A 15,572-nucleotide genomic window follows, 5' to 3' on the forward strand; every position below is an offset into this window, starting at 1 on the left:
GAATGAGGTTGTCGTTAATGTAACTTGATGATAACAAGGGCCTTTTTCCCGGAGGAGGGTGGCGGGGGGAGTCAGTCAAAACCGGACCGATAAGGGGGGTTTGGCTGGCACTTTAAGGAAGGTCGCTTAAGTGTGTGGGGGGGTGGAAGCAGGGGGAGTCTATAAGGGCGCTCTGAGGAGAGGAGCCTTCCGGGAGCAGCAGGGGCCACGCGGTGTGATGGCGGGCGGGCCTCTCGGGAACGGAGTCCCGAGGGTCTGTGGCGGTGCTCTGAGGAGAGGATCCTTCCGGGAGCAGCGGGGTCCATGCAATGTGATGGCGGGCGGGCCTCTCGGGAACGGAGTCCCGGGCGTCAATGGCGGCGCTCTGAGGCCCCAGGGTTTAGGACAGTGCTTGGCACATTGTAAGTGCTTAACAAATACCACGGTTATTATTACTATTATTGATGTTGGATGACAAACTAAAAGGCAGGATCCCCTCCATTATTTAATGGTATTTGTTAAGCACAATAGTATTTTATTTATAATGTTCCTGGCACTGTACAAGACAATCAGGTTGGACACAGTCCACGCCCCAAATGGTGCTTCCTATCCATTCTCATTTTATAGATGAGGTAACTGAGGCATAGAGAAGTTAAGGGACTTGTACAAAGTCACACAGTAGACACACCTCCAAACTGGAAACTCTTTCAATCAATAATCAATCAATGGCATTTATTGAGTTCTTACTATGTGCAGTACATTGTACTACGCTCTTGGGAAAGTACAGTGCAACATAATTAGTAGGCACATTCCCTGCTAATAAGGAGCTTAGAGCGGGCAAGAAACATGTCTAAAACTCTGTTTTACTGTACTCTCCCAAGAGATTAATTCTTAATCCGCTGCTTAAGAGGAGCCGCATGGCTTAGTGGTTAGAGAATGGGCCGTGGAGTCAGAAGATCCTGGGTTCTAATCCCTGCTCTGCTACTTGTCTTCTATGTAACCTTGGGCACTTCACTTCAATTCTCTGGGCCTCAGTTACCTCATCTGTAAAATGGGGACTGATACTGTGAGCCCCATGTGGGACAGGGACTGTTTCCAACCTGATTAACTTGCATCCACCCCAGCGAATAGAACAGTGCTTGCTACTTAACAAATAATATTATCATGATCATCAACATCACCCTAAGTACTCAATAAATACTACTGATTGATTGATTGCCCCACTGGAGCCTGAAAAATCTCCTTTTGCTTCAAAGCAGGAGCCAGCTCGTGTGCCCCAGGGCACAGCCAATCTCTCCACCGAGATCAAATTCCAGCTCATGGAGTTTTCCAGCATCCGGGAACTGCAGCTTGTCCAGGCCGCGCTGTTCCTCCTGGTCTACCTGGCGCCCTGACAGGGAATCTCCTCATTGTCGCCGTCACCGCCCTGTACCGGCGCCTCCACATCCCCATGTACTTCTTCCTTAGGCACCTGTCCATCCCCGACCTCTGCTACATCTCTGTCACCTTCCCCAAATCCATTCTCGTCTCTCAGATGAAGTGTCACTCCATCTCCTCCCTGGGCTGTGCGGCGCACGTCTGTTTGGTGATCCTGTTTGCGAGCTCTGATTACGTCATCTTCACGGCCATGTCTTACAGTCGCTACGCCGCCATCTATCTCCCCCTGTGCTACGAGGTCATCATGGACCGAGAGGCCTGTGGGATGATGGCTGCCACCTCATAGCTCAGCGAGGGGCTGATGGGAGTCGTGTTTGTGGCTTCGACCTTCTCCCTGAGCTTCTGCGGGTCCAACTCCGTCCCTCAGTTCTTCTGTGCAACCCGTACCTGCTGAAGATCTCCTGCTCCGAGGCCCACGTCGCCATCGATGTGACCATCACCGAGGCAGTTTGTTTGGCTTCGCTCTGCTTCGTGCTAATCGTCTTCTCCTACACGCACATTTTCCAGACTGTGCTGAGGATGCCGGCCGCCGAGGGCCGGGCCAAAGCCTTGTCCACCTGTCTGTCTGCCTCACCTCGTCATCGTCACCATTTTCTTATGTGCAGCTGCCCTTGCCCACCTCAAGCCTGCATCAGACTCCCCCTCAGCTCTGGAACTGCTGATGTCCGTGTTCTACACCGTGGTGCCCCCTGCCCTGAACGCCCTCATCTACAGCCTGAGGAACAAGGACGTGAAGGCCGCTTTGGGTCTTCTCCTTGGAGAAAGCTCTTTCATCTTGAAGGGAAAATGCCCATTCCCCCTGTCAGACTGACGGTGGACACTGGTAAATGACCCCAGGATGAGTAATGATAATACTAATAACAGTGACATTTGTTAAGTCCTTACTACGTGCCAAACACTCTACTAAGCGATGTGGCTGATACAAGATAATCAAGCTCCACATGGAGGTCACAGTCTAAGTAGCAGGGAGAACAGGGATTGAATCCCCGTTTGGCAGATGAGGGAACTGAGTCACAGAGAAGTGAAGTGACTCACCCAAAGTCACACAGCAGGTAGGTGGCGGAGTCAGGATTGGGACCCAGGTCCTCTGCCTCCCAGGCCCGTGCTCTACTCATTAGGCCACACTGTTTCCCTCTGGTTAGGGATCTTAACACCTTAGTGTGCATTCTTCCCCCTCTAGACTGTAAGCCCGTTGTGGGCAGGGAAAGTGTCTGCTAATTCTGTTTCATTGTGTTCTCCCAATTGCTTTTTACAGTGCTCTGCACATAGTAAGCACTCAATAAATAAGATTGATTGATTACTCCTTCCACATGATGCATGGTAGGCGAAATGCATCAACTAAGCGTGGTAAGCAGGAGACCATCGTTTCCACAGACCAAACCTGTCAGGCAGGCCGGACACCTTTTTATGGCATTTGCTAAGCGCTTACTATGTGCCAGAGTCTGTACTTAGCATTGGGGTAGATTCAAAGTAATCAGTCCCTGTCCCACATGGAGCTTACAGTCTTCATCCCTATTTTGCAGTTGAGGGAACTGAGACTCAGAGAATAATAATAATAATAATAATAATAATAATAATAATAATAATAATGGTATTTTTAAGCGCTTATTATGTGCAAATCACTGTTCTAAGAGCTGGGGAGGTTACAAGGTGATCAGGTTGTCCTACGGTGGGGCTCACAGGATCCCCATTTTACAGATGAGGTACCTGAGGCACAGAGAAGTGAAATGACTTGCCCACAGTCACCCAACAGACATGAGACAGAGTCAGGATTAGAACCCAAGTCCCTCCGATTGCTAGGCATGTGCTCTACTTACTAGGCACTTCTCCTGATGGCGATCTTCACTCTTATGCCACACGAGTGACCCAGGAAGTAACATCTGAAATCAGAGCAGTTTGAGCTGGAATTTATTTTGCCTCAGGAACAACAACTCTATCAGTGATATTTTCATCCAATTACTCAGGATTGTGTATTCAGTCAATTATCAGACAATCAGTTAATCAATCAATTAATGGAACACAGTGAGAACTTACTGTGTGCAGAGCACTGTACTAATCACTTGAGAGAGTCCAATACAACAAAGAAGGTAGACTTGTTTCTTGTCTGAAATGAGCGTACAGGCAAGAGGGGTGACAGACATCTTTGTGAATATAAATATAAATCAATCAATGTTTTTATTGAGCACTTACTGTGTGCAGAACACTGTACTTCCCACCGTCTAGGCTGTAAACCTATTAAGGGCAATGAATCAATCAATGGTATTTATCGAGCGCTCACTATGCGCAGAGCACTGTTCTAAGCACTTGGATGAACACAAAACAAGAGAATAAGCACAAACCTTCCCTACCCATAATGAGTTTGCAATCTAGGGAGGGAGGTCAGGGAGTGTATCGGCTAATTATGTTGTATTGCACTCTCCCAATCGCTTAGTACAGTGTTGTGCACATAGTAAGTGCTCAGTGAAGGGATGAAAAATACAGTTAAAATGTCTATATCAAATCAGAGAAACTTCACTGTAGTAAGTAGAGAGAACAAGATTGTAAGGTTCTTGAGGGCAGGGAATGTGTCTCCCAACTTTATTGTATTATATTCTCCCAGGCTCTTACTACAGTGTTCTACACACAGTAAGGACTCAATAAATATCATTGATTAACTGAATATACGAGAGACGCAGTGTTGTCTAGTGGATACAACACGGGCCTGGTAGTCAGAAGGACATGAGTTCTAAACCCAGCTCGGGCACTTCTCTGCTGTGTGACCCTGGGAAAGTCATTTCGCTTCCCTTCACCTCAGTTCCCTCATTTGTAAAATGGAGATTAAGACTGTGAGCAACATGTGGGAGTCATGGACTGTGTCTAACCTCATTAATATGTATCCCTGGACTTAGTACAATGTCTGGCACATAGTACACTCTTAACAAACACCCTTGACTGGCCTGTCATTCATCCCTCCTGACCCCAACTGGTGATCAGGTAGCCAATCAATTTATCAATCAGTGGCATTTAACCCTGCCTCTTCCCATCTATTCTGATCTTCCTCATCCCCTGAACTTAAAGCTTTCTCCCTCTCAACCCTCTCACTTTCTCCCTCTCAACCCTCTCACTTTCTCCCTCTCAACCCTTTCTCCCCACTCCCTGGCTTTCAACATTATTCCTTGTTTCCCTGCTTCCCTTCCCCTCCCATCCCTCAACAACCCCCGATCACACACCTCCACGACTCCTGGAGCTAAATCCAGAAAGCATCTTAGCATTGAAAACCTGAAACTGGGTGCAACTGTAGAAATACTCGTGGTCAGGGCGGTCCATAGGGGTGGGTTTAATCAACCAAATCATTAATCACATTTATGGAGTACTTACCGTGTGCAGGGCGTTGTACTAAGTGCTTGGGAGAGTACAATAAAGCAGAGTTGGTAGATACGTTCCCTGTCCACTAAATCAATCAATGAGTGATATTTATGCAGATCACTTTATTAAGCAGAGTACAGTAGAGTTGGTATTCATTCAATCGCATTTATTGAGCACTTACTGTGTGCAGGGAATCCTGGCCTCTCCTAACAAGTTAGAACAGGCCACCTATCCTTTTGCCCTTGGTGAGCCAAGATGAGTGGGGACCAAGAGGTCTGGAAAGCCTCTTCCTCCTCACCAAGTGTTTTCAGGCTCGAAAGGAGAAGCCAGCGATGTGAATCAGCATGAAAACCGAAGCCGAGGCCCGACACTATGAGTCTGACTAGGAGGTACAGGAGGAGAGCAGGCCAAGGTGGGAGTTTCACAGGAGAACTGCGACTGGGAAAAATGAAAGTAGGAATCTCTCCCATTTCCTTGGAGAAGACAAGGCAAATAAATCCATATGCTCTGTATAAATCGTCCTTATTAATAATTATGGCCTATATTGAACACTTCCTATTTGTTAAACACTGTCCTAAGCGCTGGGATAGATGAAAGATAAACATTTTGGACACAGTGCCTGTCCTACGTGGGTCTCACAGTTGAAGTCAAAGAGAGAAAAGGTATTGAGTATCCATTTTCAGATGAAGAAACTGTGACAGAGATAAGTTAAATACCTTGCTCAAGATTACACAGCAGACAAGTGGCAGAGTGGGGATTCGAACCCAGGTCATCTGACTCTCAGGTTTTTGCTCTTTCCAATAGGCCATGCTCCTTCTCAGTAGTTATCTTCTTCCTCTGCTTCATTCTCCTTTTTTAATTTTTAATGATATTTGTTAAGTATTTAATATGTGTCAAGCACTGTTCTAAGTGGCTGGGGTAGAGTCAAGGTAATCAAGTGAGACACAGTTCCTTTCCCACATTTGCCTCACAGTCGAAGTTCTTAATTCCCATTTTACAGCTGAAGAAACTGAGGCACAGAGAAATTGAATGACTTGCCCTAGGTCACACAGCAATCAAGTAGCAGAGGTATGTTAAGAAATATGCCTTTCAAAGGCTTTAAATATGAGACAGAGTATTGTCTGTCGGGTATGAAGAGGGAGGGAGTTCTAGGTCAGAGGCAGGACATGGGCGAAGGTTCGGCAGTGAGGTAGATGAGATCGAGGTACAGTGAGTAGGCACTAGAGGAGCGAAGTGTGTCGGATGGAATGTAGACCGAGAGCAGCGAGGAGAGGTAGAGGGATCAAGGTGATTGAGTGTTTTAAAACTGATGGTGTGGTGTTTCTTTTTGATGCAGATAAGATCCACTGTCCAGGTGGACCAATGAGAGAGGGAGAAATATCGAACAGTGAACTGTACTTACAATAAAAGGTGAAGTGAAACTTGACTCAACTGTCCTTTAGACTGTATGATCATTTTTTGTTAGAGGACATGTCTACTATCTCTGTGGTATTGTACTCTCCATGTCCTTAGTAGAGTGCTTTGCAAACAGTTATCTCTCAGTAAATGCAATTGGTTGATTGATAAATTGGACTGAGGATGTGGTCTGACTTCTGGGGTAAAGTTTCTGACCGAAGTACCCCCTGGAGCCTTGTGGGTAGGAAACCTGTCTATCAACTCTGTTTTTTTTCTTTAATCGTATGTGTTAAGTGCGTACTATGTGCCAGACGCTTCACTAAGCACTGGAATAGATACACGTTAATCAGGTTGGACACTGTAGTCCCTGTTCCAACTCAGGGTTCTGTCAATCGCCATTAATCCCCAGGATCACACAGTAGACAAGTGGCAGAGTCAGGACTAAAACTCAGGTCCTTCCTATTCCCAGCCCCATGCTCTATCCACTAGGCCACCCTGCTTTTCAACTTAATCAAACAATCATAGTTATTGAGCACTTACTGTGTGCAGAGCTTCTCTGTTATATTGTATTCTCCCAAGTGCTAAGTACAGGGCTCTGTACAAATTAAACACTCAGTAAATACCATTGATCGCTTCGATGAGGTTCAGCTGGAATCTCAATTAAGGGTTAGCTAATGTGAGCAGAGAAGAACACAACTTTTGTCAAAGTAACTACCAGTTAGATCATAGAGCCTTGGCACCAGGAAAGAAGTGTGACCTATGGGGAAAAAGAGCACAGTCCTTGGAGTCAGAGGCCCTGGGTTTTAATCCCTGCTCCACCACTTACCGCTGGATGACTTTAGCAAGTCACTTCACTTTTCTGTGCTTCAGTTTCTTCAAAATATGATTTGGGCAGCTGAGTGAAGTGTGGACTGGAGTGCGGAGAAACAGGAGGTAGGGAGGTCAAGAAGGAAGCTGATAAAGTCATTAAGGCAGGAGAAGCTAAGTGCTTGGATTATTGTGGTAGCAGTCGGGATGGAGAGGAAAGGGCAGATTTTAGCAATGTTGTGAAGTTAGAAACAACGAGATTTGGTGACATTGAATGTGAGGGTTTAATAAGAGAGATAAGTCAAGGATAATACCAAGGTTATGGGCTTGGGAGACTGGGAAAATAGTAGTGCTGCCTACAGTGATGGGAAAGGTAGGAGAAAACTGGATTTGGATGGGAAAATGGAGAGTTCTGTTTTGGATGTGCTAAATTGGAGTCATCAGTGGGATATTTAAGTGGAGATGTTCTTAAGGTAGGAGAAAGTAGAAGACCGCAGACAAGAAGAGAGGCCAGGGCTGGTGATGTAGATTTAGAATCATCAGCATAGAGATGGTAGTTGAAGCCATGGTAGTCAATGAGCTCTCCAAGGGAGAAGGTGTAGATTAAGGCTAGAGGATAAATGAGTGTGTTTGAACGCAGTGGGGAAGAAACAATTGGAAAGTGAATTGTTAAAGATCAAGGTGAGGAAGGGACGAAAGGGGGTGGCAAGTGATTTTATAAGGTGCGAAATGATGGAGTTGGAAGTGCCGTTGGAGGGGGTGGATTTTGAGAGGGGTCAGGAGATCTCCTTGAGATACTGCTGGGAAAGATGGGAGGGACAACGATTCTTCAACATCCTTCATCTTTCATCATCTGTCAAACTCTCCCTTTATTTTTTAATGGTACTTGTTAAGTGGCCACTGTGTGCCAAGCACTGAACTAAGTGCTGGGGTAGATACATTCATTAAGTCATTTAATCGTATTTTTGAGTGCTTACCATGAGCAGATCACTGTACTAAGTACTTGGCAAAGTAAAATACAATAGTAAACAGTGACATTGCTTGCCCACGGTGAGTTTACAGTCTAGTCTCATCTGGAGCCTAATACAATATGGCCACCAAGCTCCGTTTAATACAATCTTCCATAGGATGGGCTTGCCTCCTTGGTTAAAATTTGTAGTTCCTCATTTCATTGTGGGTCAGCGTGCTACCAAGGTAGCAGAATTTTCTGAAGGCATCTAGCCCTGTGACCATAAAAAGTCTTTGATTGGCTTTTGCTGATTCAGCAAAACGGTTTGCAATCATCTGTAGGTTGCTTTGGTGTGTGATGCTAGGGCACAACCATCTCCAAACAGCAATTTCTGAATGACTGTCTCTAGGATTTTGATTGAGGATACAAGTAAACTGACTCCCAAGAGCTACCCAGAGGAATGAAAGGGTGTCCTACCACCTGCGTCCGTGTCTCTTTTTGCATTTTTCAGGAAGGTTGAGTGGCATCAGTTCAAAAGCACCAGGCCCACACTCAACCTTGCCTCACTCAACTGGTAGTGGGGAAACGGATAATAATAATAATAACAATAATAATTGGGGTATTTGTTAATCACTTTCCTATATGTTCAGCACTGCGCTATGCGCTGGGTTGTATACAAGGAAATCATGTTTTACACAGTTCTTGTCCCACTTGGGGCTCACAATTTACACCTATTTTTCCCCACTTTACAGATGAGATACCTGAGGCACAGAAAAGTGAAGTGACTTGTCCAAGGTCATACAACAAGCAGGTGGCAGAGCTGGGATTAGAATCCATGACCTTCTGACTCCCAGGCCGGTGCACAGCTTCCCTGTCTATGCCTTAATCTCAGAATCTGAATGAACTTTGGAAGATGTATTAAGTAGGTTTCAGTGCCCAGATCTACTTACGATGTCAAAGGCTTTCATAGAACCTACTACGACATGATATCTTGATGAACTTGGGAAAATAAAACCTCATTTGTTTTGTATTTTTCTCACAACTGTTTAATCCGGAGAGGGATGAATACTAGACCCGAGTTAGGAGTATTCTGGAACTGGGGCCCTGGTGTTCTAGGCTCAGTTAGTCAGAACTGCCTGGCAGTCATTTAAAGGGACTTAGTTCATTAACCACATCGGAGAGGAACGGTTACCCAATATCAGTTCATGAGTCCTCATTGTTAATCAGGTTGGATAGTCCCTGTCCCATATGGGGCTAACAGTCCAAGTTAGAATCTGCCATCATTCTCCATTGTCCTCCTTCATTCTCCATTATTATTCATCATCCTCCATCAACCTCCGTAATCCATCATCATCTGTTATCTTCTGTCATCCTCCATTATTCTCTACTGTCTTCTGTCATCCTCCATTATTCCCCATCGTCCTCTGTCATCCCCCATCATTCTCCATTATCCTCTGTCATCGTCGATTATTCTTCATCGTCCCCCATCAATCTCCCTTATCTATCATCAGCTGTTATCTTGTGATCCTCCATTATTCCCCATCATCGTCTGACGTCCTCCATCCTTCTCCTTCATCCTCCAATATCCATCGTCCTCTGCCATCCATCATCCCCAATCCTCCATCTTCCACCATTCTCCATTTTCCTCCATCTTCCTTCATCATCAGTTCTTCAGTGTTTCAGCCACGTTTCTCATGAGTTACTATACAAATGGCAAGTGGCCCCAAACGTTCGAATAGGGTATTTTGAAAAGCAATGTTCTAATTAGCAAATCTTGGGTATCTTTCTTCTTCCTCCCTCAGCAAGTAACATGGAAAGCTCCGGAACATGAGCAGTCACACCTCAGTGACAGGACTCCTCCTCCTGGAGTTCTGGGAGGTCCAGGAGCTGCAGCTGGTCCATGAAGCGCTGTTCCTCCTGGTCTACCTGGCGGCCCTGATGGGGAATCCCATCGTCGTCACTGTCACCACCCTCGACCGGTGCCTCCACGCCCCCATGTACTTCTTTCTCAGGAGCTTGTCCGTCCTCGACCCCTGCCTCATTTCCGCCATCATCCCTAAATCCATCCTCAACTCTATGTCCCAAAATATGTACATATCCTTCCTGGGATGTGTCTTCCAGGTTTTGGTAGTGATTCTGTTTGCTGCTTCAGAGATGTTTGTCCTCACGTTGATATCCTATGACCACTATATGCCCATCTGCCACCCCCTGCGCTACAAGGTCGTCATGGAGAGAGGGGCCTATGTAAAGACAATGGTCACCTCATGACTCAGCGGGGGGCTTCTTGAGGTTTTGCTCTTCACTGGTATGTCCTTCCTGCCTTTCTGTGAGTCCCATGAGGCCCAGCAGTTTTTCTGTGACATCCACTCCTTAATGAAGATCTCTTGCTCTGAGAAACATCCGGCCGAAGACATAAGCATTTTCATGGGGAGCTCCTTCGGTTTCCTCTCCTTTGGATTCGCAGTCATTTCTTACATTCACATCTTCTAGGCTGTGGTAAGGATGCCATCATCAGATGGGAGGTCCAAAGCCTTTTCCACCTCCCTGCCCCAACTGGTAGTTTTCACTCTTTTATCACTACAGGAGCCTTTTCCTACCTAGCACCCCCCTCAGTCTCCCCTTCGACGCTGGACCTGCTGGTGTTGACATTCTACACGGTGGTGCCCCACACCCTGAACGCCCTCATCTACAGCCTGAGAAACCGGGAGATGAAAGTCACCCTGGGGAGGGTCCTAATGTCTCATAAACGGTTCATTCTAATGCCATGAACGTCTAATATGCAGAACGTTGTCTACCCATCCACTTAACACTAACTGCGGAGCACTTTCCCAGGCACTGCTAATCCCCTTCGCCTCTCAGTCAGTGAATCAGCAAGTCAATCATATTCACTGAGCAACTATTAAGGGGGAAATCACTCCGTTTAGCACTACAACAAAACCAGAATAACGTTCTAGTCAATCAATCCATCCACCAATAGTATTTATTGAGCACCTATTGAGAAGCAATTTACTAATGGATTTGGAACATACTGATTACGACTGGACAGCTGTCCAGAAAATCAATGTCGAGCCTCTCAAACCAGGGACAGGAATCATTTATTGGTTGAGAAAACATTTGAAAGAGAAAGTGGATGGAATGTTGGAAATTTCATAGTAGAGCAGTTTTGGAGTATTGGCTTAGACCCATTATCCTTGGAGGAGTGAAAGAGATGGTGGAGGCCAGCCTTATTCAACTAGTAGCAGTAGTAGTTGTAGTAGTAGCAGTAGTATTCATAGTAGAAAATAGTAGCGGTAGTGAAAGTAATAGTCATAGTAATATCAGTAATAATCATAGTAATAATAATAAGAATTGTGATATTAATAATAATAATAATAATGGCGTTTTTATTAAGCGCTTACTATATGCAAAGTACTGTTCTAAGCGTTGGGGAGGATACAAGGTAATCAGGTTGTCCCAAAGGGGGCTCACAGTCTTAATCCCCATTTTACAGATGAGGTATCTGAGGCGCAGAGAAGCCAAGTGACTTGCCCAAAGTCACACAGCTGACAAGTGGTGGAGCCGGAATTTGAACCCATGCCCTCGGATCCCAAAGCCCGGGCTCTTTCCACTAAGCATTTACTATGTACCAGGCACTCTACTAAGTGCTGGGGTAGATATAAACAAATCAGATGCGACACAGTCCTTGTCCCATATCAGGCTCACAGCCTTAATGCCCATTTTATGGACAAGGTAACTAAGGCACAGAGAAGTGAAGTGACTTCCCCAAGGTCACACAGCAGACTAGTGTGTAGAATTCAAATCCAAGTTCTTTCTGACTCCCAGGCCTGTGCTCTGTATACTAGGCCATGCTGTTTCTCTTAGGTATTAGTAGTAATACTAGTAATAGTGGTAGTGATAGTAGTAGTAGTAATCATAGTAATAGCAGTAATATTGGTAGTAGTAGTACCAGTAGTAGTAATGGTGGTAGTAGTATAGCAGTAGTAGTAGTAGTAGCACTACTAGTAGCAGTAATAGAAGTAGTAGTAAAGTAACAGTTGTAGTAATAGTAGGAAGTAGTATTCGTATTAGTAGTAATAGTAGCAGTAGGAGTAGTTTAGTAATAGCAGTAGCAGTAGTAATAACAGTAGTAGTATAGTAATAGTAGTAATAAAGATTCCCTTGAGTTCCCTTTGAGTGTGAAACACTGTGGTCAGGAATGTACAACAGAAGGATGAGTCTTTGCCTACAAGAAACACTAACAGATGATAGATACTGATTGTGGAATCAGAATAAATAATTGACTACACATTCATGAATCAAATCAATGATACCAATCTAATTGATTTGATTCATTAAATTCTACACTGTTTGATAACAGGACAGTACATTTTGTATTCTCCTGGTACTCGTTTAGCGCAAAGTACTCAATAGGCACTCAGTTAGTGCTCAATAAATTCCACTGGATAAAAAATTTGAATATACATCTAACCACAAGCGCTAAGACAGATAGGGAAAAAAGATCTCGAATACGAGAATAATCATTTGTTGAAATTGAATCCAATCGTCCTTATTCCAGAGTGACATTATTGTTCGCATGTCAGACAGTCAATTGTATTTATTGAGCACTTACTACGTGTAAAGCACTGTACTAAGCACATGGGAGGGTACAGTATAACAATACAGCAGACACATTCCCTGCCCACAAACAGCTTATAGTCTAGAGGGAGATAGAAACATTATTTTAAATGAATAAGTTTCAGATATTTACAGAACTGCTGTGGGGCTGGGTTGGGGGGTGAATAAAGGGAGCAAGTCAGAGTTATGCAGAAGGGAGTTGAAAAAAAGGAAAAGAAGAGTTAGTCAGAGAAGTCTTCTTGGACGAGATGTGCCTTCAATAAGGCATTGAAAGTGGGGAGAGTAATTGTCTGATACGAGAAGGGAAAGGCATTCCAGGCCAGAGGCAGGACGTGGGCAAGAATTCAGCAGTGAGAAAGATGAGTTTGAGGTACAGTGAGAAGGTTGGCATTAGAGGAGCAAAGTGTGTGGGCTGGGTTGTAGTGTGAGAGCAGAGAAGTGAGGTAGGAAGGGGCAAAGTGATTGAGTGCTTTAGGGCCAATGGTGGGGAGTTTCTATTTGATGCGAATGTGGATGGGCAACCTTTGGAGGTTCTTGAGGGGAGGGGAAACATGGTCTGAACGGTTTTTTTAAAAAAACTGTTGTCAGTGGGGAGCTGCTTTCACAGAGAAGCAGAGTGGCCTAGTGAATGGAGCACGGCCCTGGAAGTCAGAACGACCTGAATTCTAAATCCAGCTCCACGACTTGCCTGTTGTGTGACCTTGGGAGAGTGACTTAAATTTTTTGGGTTTCAGTTTCCTCAACAGCAAAATGGGGATTCAGTAACTGTTCTCCCTCCTACCTACAGACTGTGAGTGCCATGTGGGACAAGGATTATATCCAGACTGATCGATTTGTAAATATCCCAGTGTTGAAGGCAGAGGGCACTCATTAAACGCCATTACTACTACTTGGGGAAGCAGCGTGGATCATTCGAAAAAGCAGGGGCTTTGGAGTCAGAGTTCATGGGTTCGAATCCCGGCTCTGCCAGTTGTCAGCTGTGTGACTTTGGAAAAGTCACTTAACTTCTCTGTGCCCCAGTTACCTCATTTGTAAAATGGGGATTAAGATTGTAAGCCCAGTGTGGGAGAAACTGATCACCTTGTACCCTCCCCAGCGATTAGAACAGTGCTTTGCACATAGTAAGCGCTTAATAAATGCTATTTATTAAAATCTCAGTGGGCAGAAAACGAGTCTGTGAAGTCTGTTGTATTGTACTCCCCCAAACACTTGGTAAAGCATATTGTACCCAGTGGGTACTTAATTAATGCAGTTGCTCATGGAGGGCAGGGAATGTGTCTATTGTTATATTGTGCTCTCCCAGGCGCTTAGTACAGTGCTTTGCATACAGTAAGTGATCAATAAATACAATTTAATGAATTAACGAATAAATATACTGCAGCTACTGTTGCTACTGTTGCTTCAATTATAGCTACTATTTGATCCCAACCTTTATGTCATCGTACACATGCACAGGTAAAATTCACAATCAAACAGCTCAGGTGTGTTTTACGTGCACAGCTGGGACTACAATGAAAATATCAGAGAAGACCGTGCCTCTAAACTGCTTTGTTGAGTGGTGATACGTTCCCCAGTGGACCTATAATCCAAAATTTATTCCAGGCCTGTTTCTGCTTTAGGAGCCTCTCTCTACAGCCCTCAGTTAATAACATTTTTTTTATCTCCATGGAGACAAAATCACCAGACTCCCTGAGGATACTCACTGGCATCCTCAACTCTGCCCTTCCTAACCAGACGTCCTCAAATCTCTGTCCCCAGGGGTGGGAGGGAAGAATAAAGTTTCTTTTCCAGAGACCCTTGCCTCACTGCCCTTGGAAACAGACATTCCAAGAGACCAACAGATCTGTCATCAGTCTCACCGGCAGCCCCCTTTTTGTTGTCCCTCAGATCCTCTTGAGCACCAGGCGAGCTGAGCCTGAGGACTATGTGGAGACTGACCCCTCCCAGTGGTGAGCGGCCTTGAGCTGTAGAGGAAAGGAGGCCAACCCAGATCAGCAAAGCCCAGACGACCCCGACACTGCACTTCTCCTGGTAAGTGCAGAACCTGAATCAATGAATAACCATTGTCACCAGCCCCTTGCCCCTCACATCCATACAGAGACCCTGCTCTGCCCTGTTCTCCAACTCAGAACAGAGAGTTCTGGGTCAAACCAAGGGAATGGTTTGAGTGTCCATCATTTAAACAAACATCCACTGTCCCAGGGTGCTGTTGGGTGATTTATCGGGGGCTAGGAACCCCCTCCAGGCACTTCAGAGAGCCTACACCCCTACACCTGCCTCTAACTGTTTCTGGAAGAACCCCACTTAGCCAGTTCAAGGATGAATTTTAATTCCCAAATCGGATCCCAGGGAGTGTCCTTATCCTGCCCTACCTTCTGCGGTGCTCTATCTTGGGTGTCACGAAGCAGCATAGCCTAGGGAAAGAGCATGGGTCTGGAAGTCAGGGAACCTGGCTTCTGATCTCATCTCCTCCACTTATCTGCTGAGTGACCTTGGGAAGTCAACTAATTTCTCAGTACCTCGGTTTCCTCATCTGCAATATGGGGATTAAATCCTCCTATGTCTGACTTAGACTGTGAGCTTCGAGTGGGACAGAGACTGTATCTAACCTGATTATCTTGTATCTACCCCAGTGTTCAGTACAGTGCCTGGCACATAGTGAACACGCAACAAATACCATCACGAACTAACCAATCTGGGTACCTGGACCGGGGCTGGAGTTGGTGCTGGATGCCTGTCTATTTGTTTTATTTTGTTGTCCGTGTCCCACTTCTGGACTGTGAGCCCGTTGTTGGGTAGAGATTGTCTCTATCTGTTGCCGAATTGTACTTTCCAAGCGCTTAGTACAATGCTCTACACACAGCAGGCGCTCAATAAATACTATTGAATGAATGAGTGATGAATCCTGGCTGGAGAGGCCTTGCAGCCAAGGTCAAAGGTCTATGAGGGGGAGGCTCTGCTCAGAAAGATGGGAGGTGGTGTGAGTGCGAGGTTGGTGAAGAGCAGAGGCTGTATTGGCATGGCCTTGGAAATGCAAGCTCTCCAG

This window comes from Tachyglossus aculeatus, unplaced genomic scaffold, assembly GCF_015852505.1.
Source record: "Tachyglossus aculeatus isolate mTacAcu1 unplaced genomic scaffold, mTacAcu1.pri scaffold_150_arrow_ctg1, whole genome shotgun sequence".
NCBI classification, from domain to species: Eukaryota; Metazoa; Chordata; class Mammalia; order Monotremata; family Tachyglossidae; genus Tachyglossus; species Tachyglossus aculeatus.